The 21,121-nt window shown below is 38.4% G+C and overlaps 1 protein-coding gene across 16 annotated transcripts in view; it reads right to left on the bottom strand.

The window, feature by feature from the left end:
* RAB27B (RAB27B, member RAS oncogene family) overlaps positions 1-21,121 on the bottom strand; it is a 217,506-nt gene that overhangs the window by 177,152 nt on the left and 19,233 nt on the right. The gene's annotated exons all lie outside the window — the stretch shown is intronic.

Raw genomic sequence — 21,121 nt, 5'->3', positions numbered from 1 at the left:
GGTCAGACAATTAAGGAAGCAGATAACATATGTTATTAATAGAGGATAAATCAATGCAAAAGAAAACAAATCTATACCACAGAAATATAGAACATAAAGAACCAAGAAAGCCAACAGTATTTTTTAGAAAGTTAAAGAGGTAAATATTTGGTTAGAATGGTTAAATATAAAAGATAAAGGCAAAAGACTCATGTAAGAACGCCTTAGAAAATAGGTTTTCAGTTTCTTAAAAAGTTTAACATACATTTGTCATATAACCCACCCATTCCACTCCTAGGTAGTTTTCCCAGGAAAGATGAAAACCGTACAAAGATTTGGATATGAGTTTTCACAACTTTAGTTGTAATAACTGAAAATGGAAAACAAGATTTTTTATATCGATCAAGAGATGAATAAACAAATTGTCATATATCTGCCTAGTGGGATAAAACTCAGCAATAAAAAAGGAGTTAACTTATTGATATATGCAACCACATAGATGAATCTCAAAATCCTTATGCTGAAGGTAAACAGTCAGACAAGGAAGGGTACATATTGTATGATTTCATTTATATATAAAATATGAGAAGATGCAAATTACCTATAGTTACAGAAATGAAACCAGAGTATGCTTGCGAGCTGGGGCAAGAAGAGACTGTTGGGAATGATGGATGATGAATATGTTTATTATCTTGACTATGGCAATGGTTTTACAGACTTTACAGAAGTCAAAACTCCCTGTGTTAGGCTGAGTTCTCAAGAGGTAGATTCCACAAAAGGATCAGATTGTAAGAGAGCATTTGGGGGAAAAACCTGAGAGGAAAGAGGTGAGGGAGATGAAGGAGCCTGGGAGAACCCTGACACCACAGTACCATTTGTGGGAAACAGGAAAGCAGGATGAAAATGAGGAAGGTCTTGGACAGGAGTCTAGGAAGTGTTGACCCAGTCGACATGGATCTTTCTGGGCCATCAGTGGAGCCCTGAATCTCAAAGGAAAGGGTCTTAGTTCCCTGGGGCACTTGGTCACTGGGTGGGAGCCGCCTGTGGGAAGCATGACATTGGCCCAAACGCAGTGATGGATTTCAGAGCGCAGCAGTCAGTGCTGGTAGACTGGTACTCTCCTATAGTGGAAGATCTGAGAAGGACATTCTCGTGGCTATCCCCTCATCAAATTAGACACTTTTAAAATGTACTGTTGATTATATGTCCATTATGCCTCAATAAAATTATTAAAATGAGATACCCAATAGTGGACAAAGCAGAAGTTAAACATAACAAGAGGACACTATGGACAACTTTATGCCAACAGACTTACAAACTTAGAAATGGACAAATTCCTAGAAAACATAATTTACAAAAACTGATTTAAAAAAAAAAAAGCAGGAAATCTGATTAATTTCAGTATCATGAAAGACTTTAAAACAATTGCTCTAAAATCCAGTAAGCCTATTCATGGGATGTTAGCTGAGACATATATACAAGAATGGTCATGGTAGCAAGGTTTGAGTAATATAAACTTAAAAAACTTTAAAGAGTCATGAAAAGAAGATTAGGTAAACCAGTTGTGCTCTATTTACACAAATAGTAATACACAGAATAATAAATGTATAATCTTATACACAGCCAAATTTTGAAACATATATTCAACTAAAAGCATAAATCCCAGAAGAATAAACATGATACTGTAATAGAGACTTTAAAATAGAACTAAACAATATGCTGTGATGAGCTATACATTTTAAAAAGCCAAGAATTCACACTTAGCCTAGTGATCATTTCTGAGGTGAGGTGGTGAAGTAGTATGTGCAATTTATTAGTAATGATCTAATTCTTGGGTTTGTGGGCATTCACTATATCTAATGCTTTTTACCTTACATGTACTTTATATTGGAGAAGGAAATGGCAACCCACTCCAGTATTCTTGCCTGGAGAATCCCAGGGATGGAGGAGCCTGGTGGGCTGCCATCTATGGGGTCGCACAGAGTCAGACACAACTGAAGCAACTTAACAGCAGCAGCAGCAGTACTTTATATTAATTCTTTGTGTGTAGCAAATAATGTATATAACATACATTCTTTACACAAATAAAAGAGAAAAGTCCTGTTTCACATAGAAAAAACCATATGTGGGAAGATACTGGAGCAGCAAGTTGGAACAATAATGTGGACCAAAGGAGAAATAGCAGGTGAGGTGAGGCTGGTAGTGGGGGAGACGGGGACAGTTCATGGGTGTCTACGTAATACAGATACCAGTCCTATTAACTTCTTCTCACTGGGTTGAGAAGATGGTCTTTGTAAACTTGGCCTTGCTTCTCTTAACAAGCGCTGGTTAGTCATGCCATGACTGCAAGCACAGCTCACAGAGAAGCCTTTTAGGTTATTTTGGTTAAGCCTTTTAGGAGCCAGTAATCCAGAATTCACAAATCCATGGAATTTTCCAATGCCTCATGAAGACCTGCTAGATTTTCAGTTTGGAGCTGTGTGTAAGTAAACCATTTCAATTTGCAATCTCATCTCACTTCTTTCACTACAAAATTTCATTTAAAAACAACATTTTTTTCTCCGCTTACAAAAACAAGTAATATTTAGTGATAAAGAAAAATGTGAAGATACAGAGAGGTATGAAGTGGATAATAAACTTCATCCTGGTGCCAATACGCAAAGATACATCCTGTTTAACGACTGGTGTACAAACACATACACAAAATTGGAAATACAGAAGATATGATTTTAAAGCCTATCCTATGTCAAACAGGGCTTCCCAGGTGGCTCAGCAGTAAAGAATCCACCTGCCAAGCAGGAGACGCTGGTTCAATCTCTGGGTTAGGAAGATCCCCTGGAGAAGGAAAAAGAAACCCATTCCAGTTTTCTTGCCTGGGAAAGTCCGTGGAGAGAGGAGCCTGGCGGGCTACAGTCCATGGGGTTGCAAAAGAGTTGGACACAACTTAGCAGCTAAATAACAAATCTCTCAAACTGTTGTTATTTTTGATATTATCATTTTGTTTCTATTTCATTACAAATTCTTCAAATATAGGAGCTGGCAAACTATAATGCATGCCAAATCCAGCCTGCCACTTTTCTTTGTAAATAAAGTTTTATTAGAATACAGCCATGCTCACTGGTTTTACGTTGTCTATGGCTCTAACAGCAGAGTTGAGTAATTGTGATAGTGACCCTACAGCTATTTAGCCTACAACTAGTATTTCTAGAAAAAGTGTAAACTCTTGCTAAAAACATAGTTTCTAATGGCTACATAATATTTCATTTTATGAGTGTGTCATAAATTAATGAATTTCTGACTATTGGATGTTTTGACTACTTCCAATTTTTTCCTCTTCTGATTACCTTGGTTCACAAATCTTTGCATCCATTCTAAAAATAAAATTATTGAATCAAAGTAAATGTCCTTGATAAGGCTTTTGAATCATGTGGTCCTCCAGAAGATGAACCAATTGCCATCACCACCGCTACTCACAACAAAACAGCTGGAAAGGATACCTGCATCCACGGCACACACATTCTCAACACCTACTTTTCCTCATTTACTCCTGTTGGTTGTTAATGATCTTTAAGTCACAATATGAATGGCCTGTTTTGACTGATCTTCCCTGATCTTTCTCAGGCCTCTGACATATTGATCCTCTTTGTCCTTGGATCTGAGGCTCTCCAGTTTCCTGCTTTATCTCTGCTCACTCTGTCTGCCCCTTCTTCCTCCTAACTATTCTTTTTCCTCCAGGATCCTCCTGGAAATATCTCAAGAACAAACCCTGGCTCTTGCCTAAGCTCTCTTTTCTCTTAGCATTTACATCTGACCTCTTTCCTCACATACAGCTTTATAATATCCTGTTACAGTTGCCTACCTAACTTCATTTGGGCTTTTTTTTTCTTTTTTAAGCCAATGCAGGAGACACAAGACACAGGTTTGATCTCTGGGTTGGGAAAATCCCCTGGAGGAGGAAATAGCAACCCACTCCAGTATTCTTGCCTGGAAAATTCCATGGACAGAGGAGCCTGGCATGCTACAGTCCATGGGGTCGCAAAGAGTCGGACACAACTGAGCAACTAAGCATTCATTCAAGGCCTGTCCTAGGATATCAAAATGGTCTCCTTACTGGTCTACTTGTTATGGTTACATCTTCCTCTACTCAAATTCCTGCTTGCTTGCTTCCTTTTCTAAAGTTCGAATGACATTAATTTCCTGCTCATAAGTTTTCAATGAATTTACACTGCTTACAGAATAAGGTTAAAATTCCTTTCACTGGTATTTAATACTCTTCAAATGGTCCCTAACTTACCTTTCAGACCTTCATTTCCTTCACTAGTCTTGTTTGCCAAGCTTTAAAAACTTCAACTAGTCTCTATTCTCCAATCATGGATTTTTAAATCCTTATATATTTTTGGTGAGTTACATATGCATAATATGTCTTTTTACCATTTATCCTAATGCCCTCTTCCTAACTCATTGAATCATACCCATTCTTCAAGGCCTAGGTTTATGTAGTTTCTTTTACAAAGTTTTGCCTCTTCTCATCAGTCAGAAAGTATATCTCCTCCTATGAACTCACCACAGTAGTTGTATTTTTTATCCGTATCTGTCATATAATGCCTACTACCTACATAATGATGTCTCAAAATATTTTGCTATTTGTTTTACACTAAATTACTGCATGCTTTGTATCTTCTTTTTCTTTGAATTTTCATTCCATTGTGGCTTCCATAAAAGAGAGATATAATTAAATGAATGAACTGATTATTAACCCAATAGAGGACAGACTTGAAGTAGCTCAATACCTTTCAATTTTTCCAGCACTGGAATAAAAACCAGAGCATTATAATTTCAAGCCTTCTGATAGCACCGTGCAACCTATCATATCAATGCTACTATATTTACTTACCAAAAACCAAAACAAAACAAAACAGTACTTATTAGGCACGATATATCAATATATGTGTCTCATAAAGGTAAAACAGTAATGTAAGAAGCCAAGCAGGATGAATCAGTCTCTCTGATTAAACTACATGAGTAAGGGCAGCTGTTGCTGGTTTACTGCACTGAATAGGTGGTGTGAGGTATGATGCCTCTCAGTGTGCGAGGCAGCAGCAGCAGCACTTAGGCTTAAGGACATTTCCCAGATTGAGTGCAGTGAGGACTTCTCACTCTATTCTGGATCATTCCGTTAGCCATGAACGAGATGGTGGGTTGTGTTTTCTTATCTCTCTATGAGGTTAAAGATTTGTTTACTCGCAAAATTCCGGATGACAGAGGGACAAGAGCATTATATTATACATAATTAATATTACCTATAGAATGTAAATACATCAGATGACACAGAAGCTTTTATTACTGCAGGAGGTTTAAAAAAAATCCCCAGCATGGTATATTAGCATGCTGTTTGGTTTTTTTTTTTCCTGCTGAACATTAGCAAAAAGATTCTTTAGTTGTGGAAAATAAAAGATTTGTATGACAGGATAATTTTTGTCTAGGGGCCTTCCTTGTCCAGTTCTATAACCTTGGGTAACTTACTTCATTTTTCTGGACTTATAAGTTTCCTTGCCAATAAAGGAGAGGGGCTCAACGAGTTGATATCCAACATACTTCTCATGTTTGAACATGTGGACTCTTATGTCATCAGGTGTAGAGAATGAGAAGGCCATTTCAAATAGACATACTGCAGTTGCCACTGAAAAGCCCGTATTGGATTGTGTGATTTCCACTAGAAATCTCTGTTAGAAGATCTCCCTGGACACCTCTCCTGATCCAAAACTGAGCTCACATTATTCAAGGGCTTAAACAGAGCCTGTGCGTTGGCAAGGACCTAGATCTGCATCTTGGGAATTAAATCTTCTTAGAAGCCACTGAGCTGTAAAGGAATTCTTTAATATGAAAAATATGCTGTTTTCTCTTAAAAAATGGCTATGAGTTCTGGTCTTCAACAGTGAAGTAGATACAAGGTCCTGGTCAAGGGTGAAAATTAATGGATGAAGCCCTCCTTGTTTCAATGACTGTCAGCAAAAGTTACATATTTTCCTTGAGTTTTTATTTAATCTTTCCGTTTTCATTTATATTTACAACAGTGCAATTTCAGCAACTTTTCTGAGAATCATAATTAAATCGTCTTCTCTTTAGTAGTTATCAGACCAGGACAGCACTTTTTACAAACATCTGTTCTCCCCAGATTGCTTTTATTTTCCTTATATTTCCAAAAATCCTGGCTGTGCTACCAGGGTCAGCTTTCTACCATACTTCCTCGCTCAAAAATTTAAGTGATTAAATTATAATAATTGTATATGCATGTGTGAGTGCTCAGTACTACTGAGCTCAGTCCGACTCTTTGCGATCCCATGGACTCTAGCCCACTAGGCTGCTCTGTCCATGGGATTATCCCAGCAAGAATACTGGAGTCAGTTGCCATTTTTCCTCCAGGCGATCTGTCCAATTCAGGTATCGAACCCATGTCTCTTGCAGTTCCTGCGTTGGCAGGTGGATACTTTACCACTGAGCTATATGGGAAGCTTTAAAGCTTAAAAGAATCATAGAAATAATTTAGTTCAATTTCCCCATTTTGCAGTTATTACAATCAAAGACCATGGAGATTTGATGGTTTAAGGTCACTGTATTAGCCTGTGTTTCCTAGAAATACTAGTGGTCTGTGTTAGTTGGTCAGTCATGTCTGACTTTTGCAATCCCATGGACTATAGCCTGCAGGGCTACAGTCCATGGAATTCCATATCTGTCCATGGGATTCTCCAGGCAAGAACACTGGAGTGGGCTGGCATTTCCTTCTCCAAGTGATCTTACCGACCCAGGGATCAAACCTGGATCTCTGCACTGCAGGCAGATTCTTTACCATCTGAGCCACCAGGTTACTTACAGGTAAATGGAAGTAAGGAAAGTGAGATAGGGAAGGATGGAAAGCAGATGGACAATGATGTATCATCATGCGGACTGCTGATTCCCAAGCTCAAAGAAGCAAAGCTGGTTACTCTGCAGATACATGTGCTCAGTAAAGCAAGATGATGCCAGACATCTGTAACACACCCCAAAAGAGCCTGTTAGAGAGAGAGAAGAAAGAGAGTTTACCTAATGGGTCCTTCTTGCTTCTCTTTTATTACTCCTGAAAGTTTACACCAAGGGAGTTAACTCTCCCACACTTTCAGTTGTGTCACCTGGCTACACTGGCATCTTCTGAGAAAATCAAATTCCATGCCCTTTGGCATGCTTCATGGAAGTGTTATTTGGTGCCAGAGCCTGGGTGAGAGATTGGTAAGCCTCAGGGAGCAGAAACCTGAGAAGCCAAATGGAGCTGACTGATGTTCTGTCAAGCAGAATAAGTGACTGAGTGTTCTAGAGGTGACCGCAAGACAAAACTGAAGATGAGGCCAATATTGGCACAGCTTAACAGCAACAAATCAAGACTAAAAATCAAATATCCTTGCACTAAATTTAACCCTCAGATAACAGCTCAATCTCTCAACCTGTCCTTCAAGATTCTCCATTATCAAATTTGCCCTTATTTATTCAGCTTATGCCAATGAAATTCCGTTTTGAGAATTAACATCGTCTGCTTCTAAACAACTCAATTGTTGGGACTGAGAACTGAGAACTCTTGGGTCAACGTGACTTGACTCTTTATTCTGAGAAATTCTTGCCCAGATAACAACATAAAGCAAGAAAATTAAAAGTCAGTGTTCACTTTAGAAAATTCTTGCCAACTCATTTGTCCAGGAACACAGTTTGTTCATCGGTGCCAACAGCTTTCTTTCAAACAAGTTTGCTTCTCAACACTATCTCCAAGATCCTGCCTTGTCGCGTCCACCAACCTTAAACTATTATTTCACAGAATTTGTCCCATTTCAAAGTCATCCTCCTTGAAGATCCTGCTTTAACTTCCTGAGCCTAGGTCTTGCCTTTTGAGATAAGTATTTGATTGACTTAATGGCTTCCCACCCGCTACACACACAAAATCCCTTCACTTACTTAATGCAGTTTAGGTACAAATGACCAACTAATTCATACAAATAAGGCAATCATTACCTGAATCCCCCAAATAAAGTCAGAAAAGACTGCATATACAAAGAAGAGGATCAATTATTTATTCAGTTCTAAAAATAAAAAATTGCAGAATAAAAGAAAAAAAATTTTAAACACACCTGTTTAGAATTGTATATCACCCAATTTCATTGTACACATTTTATTCCATAAATTTTATTTTATACATAAGATCCCTATTTTATTACATAAATTCACATATTTTTACACCACATTCTTCTCTGCTTGTAAAATAGTGTGAAATTTTCCCTTAAAAGTGAATTGAATTGAATGTCACCCAATTCAGTAAAAGCTTTAGACTTGGAATTATCCTATCCGCAGGTTAATTTAACGCAGATCCTGCCATGGCTGATTTGAATATTGCAGAAGTAGCAGAAGCATCTTCTCTGATGGATCTTCAGCCGTGCTTCTCAAAGCTTTAAGAAGCACACTTTTGTGGGGAGGGAGGTCACACCACAAGGCTTGAGGGATCTTAGTTCCCCAGCTAAGAACCCAAGTCTTAGCATGTTTTGTCCATCTCGTTATCAAAAATTAAAAAGATTGATTCCATAAATAAGTGATAAAAATGTAGGAAAAGTCATTCATTGTCATACTTAATTGGTGGCATTTTATATTGCTAATCTTTTTAAAGAGCAACTTGATATTACTGATCAAGGAATGGTACATAAAATGTAACTCAATTTACATTTTCAAACTATTATTTGTAAGTTTATGTGTATAAATATCATGGGTAGGGGTAGAAGGATGTGCAACCATTTAAGTGATTGTTTCTGGAGAAAGATTAAAATTAAGGGAGGAGTGGTGAAGGGGAAATGACGTGCTTCATTTTACTTCTCTGTTTTGTGAATCTTTTGCTGGAATTTAGTCACATCTAACTTGTCTAAGATATTTTAAACTTTCCACTGAACACAGTGTATGTTTTACACACATGTACACGCACATGTAAGGACATGGAACGAAGTGCACCTAGTGTATATAGCTTGATGAATTTCCACAAGTTGGACAAGTAATAGCAGTCAGATCACAAAACAGAATGATCCCCACAGCTCAGACTTTCTGGTTTCCTTCCAAACAGAAATACCCTCTCCTCTCAAAAGGTAATCATTGTCCTGACATCTGACAACTAATATTATTTTTACTTATTTTGCTATTTTATATAAAATGAACTGTATGCTTGGTAATTTTTTAATATCTGGCTTTTTGCTCAATATTATGATTTTTAGTCATCTTTATAGTAGTTTCAGATTTTTAATTCTCAAAACTGTACACTGAGTGAATATTCCAGAATATATTTATCCAATCTACAGCTGATGGTGATTTGGGTAATGACCTAGATTAGGAGTAATATAAACTGTAGTGCACTGAACTTTCTTTTACATGTCTTTTGGAGAATTAACTATAGACGGAGATTTGTGACATTGTACAGGAGACAGGAATCAAGACCATCCCCAAGAAAAAGAAATGCAAAAAAGCAAAATGGCTTTCTGAGGAGGCCTTACAAATAGCTGGGGGAAAAAAGAGAAGCAAAAAGCAAAGGAGAAAAGGAAAGATATATCCATTTGAATGCAGAGTTCCAAAGAAGAGCAAGGAGAGATAAGAAAGTCTTCCTCAGTGATCCATGTAAAGAAATAGAGGAAAACAATAGAATGGGAAAACTAGAGATCTCTTCAAGAAAATTCAAGATGCCAAGGGAATATTTCATGCAAAGACGGGCTCAATAAAGGAAAGAAATGGTAGGGACCTAACAGAAGCAGAAGATATTAAGAAGAGGTGGCCCAGAGGGATGGGATGGGGAGGGAGGTGGGTGGGGGGTCCAGGAAGGGGAACACATGTAAACCCATGGCTGATTCATGTCAATGTATGGCAAAAACTATTACAATATTGTAAAGTAATTAGCCCCCAACTAAAATAAATAAATTTATAAAATTAAAAAAAAAAAAAAAGAAGAGGTGGCAAGAATACACAGAAGAACTGTACAAAAAAGATTTTCATGACCCAGATAATCACGATGGTGTGTTCACTCACCTAGAGCCAGACATCCTGGAATGTGAAGTCAAGTGGGCCTTAGGAAGCATCACTACAAACAAAGCTAGTGATGGTGATGGAATTCCAATTGAGCTATATCAAATACTGAAAGATGATGCTGTGAAAGTGCTGCACTCAATATGCCAGCAAATCTGGAAAACTCAGCAGTGGCCACAGGACTGGAAAAGGTCAGTTTTCGTTCCAATCCCAAAGAAAGGCAATGCCAAAGAATGCCCAAACGACCGCACAATTGCACTCACCTCATATGCTAGTAAAGTAATGCTCAAAATTCTCCAAGCCAGGCTTCAGCAATACATGAACTGTGAAATTCCAGATGTTCAAGCTGGTTTTAGAAAAGGCAGAGGAATCAGAGATCAAATTGCCAACATTCGCTGGATCATCGAAAAAGCTAGAGAGTTCCAGAAAAACATCTATTTCTGCTTTATTGACTCTGCCTTTGACTGTGTGGATCACAATAAACTGTGGAAAATTCTGAAAGAGATGGGAATACCAGACCACCTGACCTGCCTCTTGAGAAACCTGTATGCAGGTCAGGAAGCAACAGTTAGAACTGGACATGGAACAACAGACTGGTTCCAAATAGGAAAAGGAGTACGTCAAGGCTGTATGTTGTCACCCTGCTTATTTAACTTATATGCAGAGTACATCATGAGAAACGCTGAGCTGGAGGAAGCACAAGCTGGAATCAAGATTGCCAGGAGAAATATCAATAACCTCAGATATGCAGATGACATCACCCTTATGGTAGAAAGTGAAGAAGAACTAAAGAGCCTCTTGATGAAAGTGAAAGAGGAGAGTGAAAAAGTTGGTTTAAAGCTCACCATTCAGAAAACTAAGATCATGGCACCCAGTCCCATCAGTTCAGTTCAGTTCAGTCGCTCAGTCGTGTCCGACTCTTTGCGACCCCATGAATTGCAGCACACCAGGCCTCCCTGTCCATCACCAACTCCCGGAGTCTACCCAAACCCATGTTCATCGAGTCGGTGATGCCATCCAACCATCTCATCCTCTGTCGTCCCCTTCTCCTCCCGCCCCCAATCCTACCCAGCATCAGGGTCTTTTCCAATGAGTCAACCCTTCGCATGAGGTGGCCAAAGTATTGGAGCTTCAGCTTCAACATCAGACCTTCCAATGAACACCCAGGATTGATCTCTTTTAGGATGGATTGATTGGATCTCCTTGCAGTCCAAGGGACTCTCAAGAGTCTTCTCCAACACCACAGTTCAAAAGCATCTATTCTGCGGCGCTCAGCTTTCTTCACCGTCCAACTCTCACATCCGTACATGACCACTGGAAAAACCATAGCCTTGACTAGACGGACTTTTGTTGGCAAAGTAATGTCTCTGCTTTTAAACATGCTATCTAGGTTGGCCATAACCTTCATTCCAAGGAGTAAGCATCTTTTAATTTCATGGCTGCAGTTACCATCAGCAGTGATTCTGGAGCCCAAAAAAATAAAGTCTGACACTGTTTCCACTGTTTCCCCATCTATTTCCCATGGAGTGATGGGACCAGATGCCATGATCTTAGTTTTCTGAACGTTGAGCTTTAAGCCAACTTTTTCACTCTCCTCCTTCACCTTCATCAAGAGGCTCTTTAGTTCTTCTCTCTGCCATAAGGGTGGTGTCATCCACATATCTGAGGTTATTGATATTTCTCCTGGCAATCTTGATTCCAGCTTGTGTTTCTTCCAGCTCAGCGTTTCTCATGATGTACTCTGCATATAAGTTCAATAAGCAGGGTGACAATATACAGCCTTGTCGTACTCCTTTTCCTATTTGGAACCAGTCTGTTGTTCCATGTCCAGTTCTAACTGTTGCTTCCTGACCTGCATACAGGTTTCTCAAGAGGCAGGTCAGGTGGTCTGGTATTCCCATCTCTTTCAGAATTTTCCACAGTTTACTGTGATCCACACAGTCAAAGGCTTTGGCATAGTCAATAAAGCAGAAATAGATGTTTTTCTGGAACTCTCTTGCTTTTTCGATGATCCAGCGGATATTGGCAATTTGATCTCTGGTTCCTCTGCCTTTTCTAAAACCAGCTTGAAGATCTGGAAGTTCACGGTTCACGTATTGCTGAAGCCTGGCTTGGAGAATTTTGAGCATTACTTTACTAGCATGTGAGGTGAGTGCAATTGTGCGGTCGTTTGGGCATTCTTTGGCATTGCCTTTCTTTGGGATTGGAACGAAAACTGACCTGTTCCAGTCCTGCGGCCACTGCTGAGTTTTCCAAATTTGCTGGCATATTGAGTGCAGCACTTTCACAGCATCACCTTTGAGGATCTGAAATAGCTCAACTGGAATTTCATCACCACCACTAGCTTTGTTTGTAGTGATGCTTTCTAAGGCCCACTTGACTTCACATTCCAGGATGTCTGGCTCTAGGTGAGTGATCACACCATCATGATTATCTGGGTCGTGAAGATCTTTTTTGTATACTTCCTCTGTGTATTCTTGCCACCTCTTCTTAATATCTTCTGCTTCTTCTAGGTCCATACAATTTCTGTCCTTTATCGAGCCTATCTTTGCATGAAATGTTCCTTTGGTATCTCTAATTTTCTTGAAGAGATCTCTAGTCTTTCCCAATCTGTTGTTTTCCTCTATTTCTTTGCACGATTGCTGAGGAAGGCTTTCTTGTCTCTCCTTGCTATTCTTTGGAACTCTGCATTGAGATGGGAATATCTTTCCTTTTCTCCTTTGCTTTTCGCTTCTCTTCTCTTCCCAGCTATCTGTAAGGCCTCCTCAGACAGCCATTTTGCTTTTTTGCATTTCTTTTCCATGGGGATTTTCTTGATCCCCGTCTCCTGTACAATGTCACGAACCTCTGTCCATAGTTCATCAGGCACTCTGTCTATCAGGTCTAGTCCCTTAAATCTATTTGTCACTTCCACTGTATACTCATAAGGGATTTGATCTAGGTCATACCTGAATGGTCTAGTGGTTTTCCCTACTTTCTTCAATTTAAGTCTGAATTTGGCAATAAGCAGTTCATGATCTGAGCCACAGTCTGCTCCTGGTCTTGTTTTTGCTGACTGTATAGAGCTTCTCCATCTTTGGCTGCAAAGAATATAATCAATCTGGTTTCGGTGTTGACCATCTGGTGATGTCCACGTGTAGAGTCTTCTCTTGTGTTGTTGGAATAGGGTGTTTGCTATTACCAGTGCGTTCTCGTGGCAAAACTCTATTAGCCTTTGCCCTGCTTCATTCTGTACTCCAAGGCCAAACTTGCCTGTTACGCCAGGTGTTTCTTGACTTCCTACTTTTGCATTCCAGTCCCCTATAATGAAAAGGACATCTTTTTTGGGTGTTAGTTCTAGAAGGTCTTGTAGGTCTTCATAGAACCGTTCAACTTCAGTCCCATCACTTCATGGCAAATAGATGGGGAAACAGTGGAAACAGTGTCAGACTTTATTTTGGGGGGCTCCAAAATCACTGCAGATGGTGATTGCAGCCATGAAATTAAAAGACACTTATTCCTTGGAAGGAAAGTTATGACCAACCTAGACAGCATATTAAAAAGCAAAGACATTACTTTGTCAACAAAGGTCTGTCTGATCAAGGCTATGGTTTTTCCATTGGTCATGTATGGATGTGAGAGTTGGACTATAAAGAAAGCAGAGCACGAAAGAATTGATGCTTTCGAAGTGTGGTGTTGGAGAAGACTCTTGAGAGTCCCTTGGACTGCAAGGAGATCCAACCAGTTCATCCCATAGGAGATCAGTTCTGGGTGTTCATTGGAAAGACTGATGTTGAAGCTGAAACTCCAATACTTTGGCCACTTGATGCAAAGAGTTGACTCATTTGAAAAGACCCTGATGCTGGGAAAGATTGAGGGCAGGAGGAGAACGAGATGACAGAGGATGAGATGGTCGGATGGCATTACCAACTCAATGGACATGGGTTTGGTTGGACTCAGGAGTTGGTGATGGACAGGGAGGCCTGGCATGCTGCAGTTCATGGGGTCACACAGAGTCGGACACGACTGAGCAACTGAACTGAACTGAACTGGAGAATTAACACACATACACATTTCTGCTAGTTACACTGAGAAGTAGAACTACTAGCTCTAGATTTTATGTTATCCTTAAAAAGATGTTGCCAAACAGTTTCCAAAAGTGATTTTTATCAATTTCCACTCCCACCTGTAATGTGGAGTTCAGTTTACTCCACATTCATGTCAACATTTTGTATTATCAGTCTTACACTTGACCATTCTGGTGGTTATTTTGTGACATCTAATTATGAGTTAAATTGCATTTATAAAATAACTAATACAATCGAGCACCTTCTCATAGATTTAATCATTTAAATATCCTCTTATTTATTGAGTTATTTCTTACTTATATTTAGACATATATATGTATCTGATTTCATTCTGTGGGTTACTATTTAACCTCTTGAAGATATCTTTTGGAGAATATTTCTTTTTATTTTAATATAATCCAATTTGTCAGTTTTAAAATTCTAGAGTTGATCCTTTGGTGTCCCAAATAAGAGATTTTCTTCAAAGGTGTCAAAGATATTCCGTGATAGTTTATCTAACTTATGTGATTTTTGAAAAAAAAAACAAATATAAGCAATTAGTAAAATCTTTCTTAATAATAACGTCTAAAATAGAGCACTAACCATCAGCAGAATTTCCACAGTGAAGGTCAGTACTTTAACTGGCATGACTTTGCTGAGAGAATATACCAGTCCCATATAGCATTACAAAGTTCAATTCCACTTCAATAGTTGTAAATGAAATGCATTGCCACTTGACTGTAAAACTGATGACTATAGTGAGGAGGCATATGTAGAAAACACAGCTAAATTCATTGAAAAAATGATACTTTAGCTTATCTTCAGATCAAGATTTATCATTCCAACAACTTGGAAGACAGACTCTTCACCATGTAGAATTCCCAACAAGACTTAAAAGATACAGCATGCCTTTAGTGTAATTAAATAATTTGAAAATGGTCATTGGATTCAGCCAGCACAAACTAAAAAACTCATTGTCTCTCTTATTTAAGCCCTCTTTCTTTATATCTTCTTCTTAAAATTTTCTTTCTTATTTGCTTGGGTAACCAAAGGAATCTAATTAAAGATAAAGTTTCCTGAAAGAAATCAAATTTTTCTCTTGCTCTTCTGTGTCTTTTCTTCCTAATTCTTGATGATACTTTTGGCTAGAGTTTCACAGATTTTATGGTGCTCCAGAAGATTTTCAAATCTTATACAATCCATCCTTCAAAACTATCTGAGCAATATGAGAACCAATCCTGATTTGTGATAATTTGCCAAGCCTTAAGCCATAGGGAGTATAATCATCTGGTTCTGCTTTTTATTTTGACTAAATAAAATATGAAGGCCATAAACAGTACTTAAAATCACAAAAATAAACCATAAGATTTGTTTTATTCAATGTCAATTTTTAAAATAATTCCTTTTACTACTCCGAATTATTAGATGATGACTGTGAAGTGTTACACATCTAAATATGGTTAGTGTCTTAATGAATAAGATGGGTTCCGTTATTTTTCTGAAGATGTGGAAAGAAACGATATTGATTTGCTTGATTTCCCTTCTATATTATTTTCTGTATGTATCAGAAAAACCTATTTTACTTTTAAAAGTATTTTTACTATTAAAAGCTATTTTGCTTTTCATCATTTAAATCTGAAATTCACCACTTGAGTTTTTGTCACTGAAATAGCTCCCAACTGCTCTTTTCTTTAGTATCCCGTGTCTCCAATCCATCTTATCTATTTTCAACCTCATCTTCTTGATTTACTCACTCTTTATGTTGTTTCCCATTGCTCATTAACCTTCAATGATCCCCCACTACTGAGGGGATAAAATTTCAAGTGTCTCAGTCAAGCATCAGAGGTCTTTTCAAAACTTGCCTGACCCTACCTTTCCAACCAATACTTATAACATTCCCTACATGAATTTTGATGGCTACTTCCGATCTTCAGGCATCACATACACATGTATCCCCACTTTGTACCTATAATGAAACAATTTGCTCTCTTTCTGGAAGGCTCTCCTTTCCCTTTTCCTTGACTGTCTACTTCTTTCAAAGCTAATATCAGGTCCTCTGCCTGCTATGATATTGTACTAATCACCTTTCTCTAAGGGTAGGGACTTGTACAGAATACATTTTTTCTGTTGTGCATTTGAAGACTACCAAACACTGCCTGTCCACCACCCAGCCTTCCATCCATTCACGTATCCATCTATTTAGAGAGTGTGTGCTAAGAATCTACCATTACTAATCATTAATCTAGGCGATAAATAAGCAAAGTCTCTATTCTTCTAAAGTTTATTTCTACTCTGGCATTAGCAAGCTAACAAACACACACACACACACACACACACACACACACACACACACACACAGTTCAGATGAGAGTATGAACCATGGGGGAAAAAATCAGAGTAAGGGCACAAGTAAAAATGATAGTACAGGTATGTGAAGCATTTTATAAAGGATGATCGGGGGAGACTTTTCCATTGAGGAAATATTTGAGTAATGAATATATTCCAGGCAAAGTAGTTTAGACCTGCAATAATAATAATAAAAAAAAACAACTACATATCTTCACTGAGGAAGAATATCATCCTCTAATCTCCAGAAATATATTCTGATGATTAGAAATTCTACAGAAGTATTTCATTAACATAGGAATCTATCAGATTTCTAGAGGGAAGATGTGCCCCTTTTCCTCTAAATAAAGTAACAGATCTAGTGGAATTTCATCTGAGTGGAGGTCACAGCTCTGGGATTGCCAACCACACTGGATCAGAGGGGTTGCTAGGATTGCTAAAAAGGTCATCTGAACCCCTATGGACTTAGTTGTAGGAAAATGGCAAACTCTTGGTCTTCTGAATCCCACTGATGAGAAATCTATGTCAGTTTTGGAGCCCAAAATGCTCCAAATGCATGAAGTTTCCCACCTTCAGATAAAGGCCAGATAACAATGAGGGAACCATCTAAATATGTTTGGCCATTCCTATTAAAAGAGAATAATGGAGTGGGGTGCTTCCATGGTGACTCAGTAGTAGAGAATCTGTCTGCCAGTACAGGAGACACGGGTTCGATCCCTGGGCCGGGAATGTCCCACATGGCACAGACCAAGTAAGCCCATGCAGCAGAACTACTAAGCCTGTGCTCTGGAGCCTGGGAGCCACAACTGCTGAGCCCACCGCAGCAACTACAGAAGCCCACGCACCCCGGAGCCTGTGCATCGCAACCAGAGAAAAGCCTGCACAGCAACAGAGACCCAGCACAGCAAGAAATAAATACACAAATAAAATTATTTAAAAAAAGAATAAGGGGAGGGTGATACACTCTGAGGACCATCTCCTGTTGTCTGAGATTTCTTTCCATTGTAGTGAAAAGAACCAAGGTGTTCTCTGGCGAGAGAATGAAGGAATCCCTAATTTGGCAGACCCAAACCCCAATAAATTAATACATACCTGAGCTGAATGAAAGAGTGACACATCCCATCATCCTCACGGTGATTCAGTACGGAAAGGAATTAATATTTTGTGCAACGATGTTCAACCCAGTTTATAATTAAGAAAATTAGCAAGGACACTGAGGTGCAGTGTCCACACCACACCTAGCAAGGTGTGGAGTAATCAGTGTTAGAGTTTTAACCTAATTTCTAAGTTATACTTATTCTAAAATCAGTTCTTTCGATTTGGCTACAGTACAAATGTGCTAATGAAAAGTGTTTATTTTTATATTTAAAATGTCTTTTATTTTTCTAGTATAAACTGTTCTACTATTAGAAGGTCTATATTTCAATTAAATCTAAAATAATTTAACCTTTAAAAGCAATTCTCTGTATGATCCTTGATGAAACTTGAGACTACTTTCTATTGGATCAAGATGTTTGAGAGCTAACAGCTTTTGAAATCACATCATTAGAAGTCATTGAAATGAGAGTCTGAAGTAATTTGAGAGAATTCTGAAAAATCAGAAGTATTTTTTGGTATGTCTCTGATATTTCTTCTTGTTTCTTTCATTTTAATATTGAGTCATCAGGCTTGCTCACATCCTGAATTAATTTCCTTTCATCTTTCTTCTGTGTGGAAGCTATCTGTGTGATTGTTAGTACGCCATGACTCCGTCTTTACTTTTCAGATGACTAAACCGAGGGTGAATGACTTGGTTTGGGACCAAGCTGTCAGCCTGGGTATACTTTGAGTTCTCAGCTGGAAAAGCACTAACGGATGTAAGGTGTTGTAATTACAATTTACAGCCCCTGATTCTGCAGTATGTTGCTTAGCTACTATCTCACCCACCTTGCACTCTGATCTCTACTTTCCCTTTGGGGCTATTTCTCGTCTTACAAAAGCTATCATCTGGACACACCTCGCTGTGACTCTTGTCTTCTTTATCTATGAAAGTGAATAATTTTGATCACAAATTTCTTTACTAAGAAGGTGAAAAGAATCCTTGGAGAAATGTGTCAAATCAATTTCAAATCTATTTTCAAAACTCCATGCCTACTACATCTTTAATTTGTGTGCAGTGCTACAGAACATTCCCCATAAAATGATGCATGTACAGGTTTGGGCTCATTCTGGTGAATACAGCCTTAGATTAAATGATCATAGATGCTTTTAGAGTATACCCATAGTGCACGAACCACCTGTCTTCTACATAGCACTTTTCAGTAACAGACTCAACCAAAAATTCCTTCAAACTCAGCAATATGTATAAATAACGTTTGATAATACTTTCAGTTCAAAAATTTTTAATGTTTCCCTTTTAGTCTGATTAATATAAAAAATAAGAGAATTTTATGTAAGATATTTTGTGTTGAATTGGAAACAGACTAGCCCTGTCATTGTGAAGACTAAAATCTAAATGTGGAAATAAGACTTAAAGAAATTACATTAAAATGTATGCCATTGTATTAACAGCTGGTAGAATGATTCAGATCCTCAGCGGTGTGAAGAAATCAAAATCAGGAATAGCCTCTCTGGCAGTTCAGATGGTATAGAATCTGCCTGCAATGCAGGAAACCCAGGTTCGCTTCCTGGGTTGAGAAGGTCCCCTGGAGAAGGGAATGGCAACCCACTCCAGTATTCTTGCCTGGAGAATCCCATGGACAGAGGAGCCTGGTGGGATACAGTTCATAGAGTTGCAAAGAGTCAGACATGATTGAGCCACTAACACTTTCACTTTCTATGAGGTGAGGCTAATCTGATTAGACTTCAGAGAATAGGAAAACATAAAATTTGATATGAATGAAATGTAAGCTAAGGAAGGCAGAAAGTGATGGCAGTGGTAGAAAGCAGAGTTTTACATAGTAGAACATTAAAGAAACAAATCAAGAATGATAGAGACTTCCCTGGTGGTCCAGTGGTTACTACTCTGCACTGCCAATGCAAGGCATGTAGCTTTGATCCCTTATAGGGGAATGATTCCACATGCTGCATGGCCAAAAAAAAAGAATATTAAAGAGATGAGCTATGTGAATCGAAGGCTATACACCACGGTAATAAGTGAAATGAGGTCAACTGGTGGAGAAGTTTAGCTACCAGGCAGATTATTAAAGAATTTGGATGTAACCAATTAAGAAGGTAAAGTTCCAAGTAAACTAATAGGAAAAATGTAGGCAGTACAACATTGCAAAAGTGGACATTATTTTTGCACAGGCATTTTGAGTGGCATCTACTGAGTAGTAGAAAATGTTTTCTATTCATTTCAGTGAGTTGCAGAGGTTTTCTATGATAAGATGAGCATAAAATATAGATTTTGGCATTCTATAAGGCAGTAATAGCAATAAACACATAAATATTATCAAGTAATATAAGAAATGAAAATGAATTCTATTTCATACATTCATTAAGTTTTCTATACTACATATATATGCATTAGTTTTATAGTAATATTACTTGGGGGGAAAGTTTTCTGAGGTTATGTGCATCCAGATGTACAATGAAAAATAAACAGAAATGCAGTATATTTGATTAATAGTCATAAAGATAGGTTATTGGCCATTACTTGGTTCAGTAGTGTGGCATAGATTGTCGCTACTCACCAGCTATCTCTCTGCTGCCCTGTATTTCTCAACTTCTCATGTAATTAGTCTAGGATTATGTGACTAGTACTGGTCAGTGGATTGTGAAAAGTAATGTAGGATGTGGGTCCCACATGTGCCTTCATGTGGGACATGAAAAGATGAAGAAGGCATGGGTCTCCAAGTCACTGGGTAGAGGAGAGAGCTCCAAGAATTTGCAAGCTGTGAGTCATTGGCCAAATCTGGCCTGCCACCTGTTTTTGTATACCTCAGAAATGAAGAATGATTTTTATATTTTTAAATGGCTAGGGGGAAAATGCAAAAGGAGGATAACATACTGTGATATGTGAAATTATAGGAAATTCAACTTTAGTGTCCATAAACTTTCATCCAAACAGAGATGCTTTCATTTGTTTATATATTAAGTAGGGCTGCTTTTGTGTTACAAGAGGTTGTGTATCCATGACAGAGACCATCTGGCCCACAAATCCTAAAATGAATACTATTTGGCCCTTTACAGAAAACTTTTGGAGTCACTGCTCCTATATCCTAGGCACCCCCAAGATGGACCCCTAACATCAGGCTGTTAATGGCTTATCTCTGCCTCTCCCACCACCCAACGATAGCTGATTAGATGAGAGGTGAAAACTGACCCAAACTCAACAAATAAGATGATCTCTACCAGGATGTTGAAGTAAAATTTGGAAATCAAGATATCAGGAAAGATAGATGTCAGGTGTTTCTAACTGTTGGAAGTAAGAACAAGGTAACTTGGGAGCTAGATTTGGTCATCAATCCAGATGAGCTCAGAACACATCTGAGCACACATCAGATTCCCATGAGAGCCAGCGAATCCTAAGGAGAGAGGTGAGAGGAACAACCCTGGTCTTTCACCACCTCTCCTGTTCTCTGTTTCAGGCAGTCCATACTTCTTTTCACATATTCCATGAAATAGCCCCTTTATCTTTATTTTGAAAGCTCTTTAATTAATTGATTTATTTATCTGCAAGAGTTAGTGTGAATGAA

The sequence above is a fragment of the Giraffa tippelskirchi genome, chromosome 14, assembly GCF_054371585.1.
Source record: "Giraffa tippelskirchi isolate mGirTip1 chromosome 14, T2T-mGirTip1v1.2.pri, whole genome shotgun sequence".
In the NCBI taxonomy this organism is placed as follows: Eukaryota; Metazoa; Chordata; class Mammalia; order Artiodactyla; family Giraffidae; genus Giraffa; species Giraffa tippelskirchi.
This window is presented reverse-complemented; position numbering and strand designations above follow the sequence as displayed.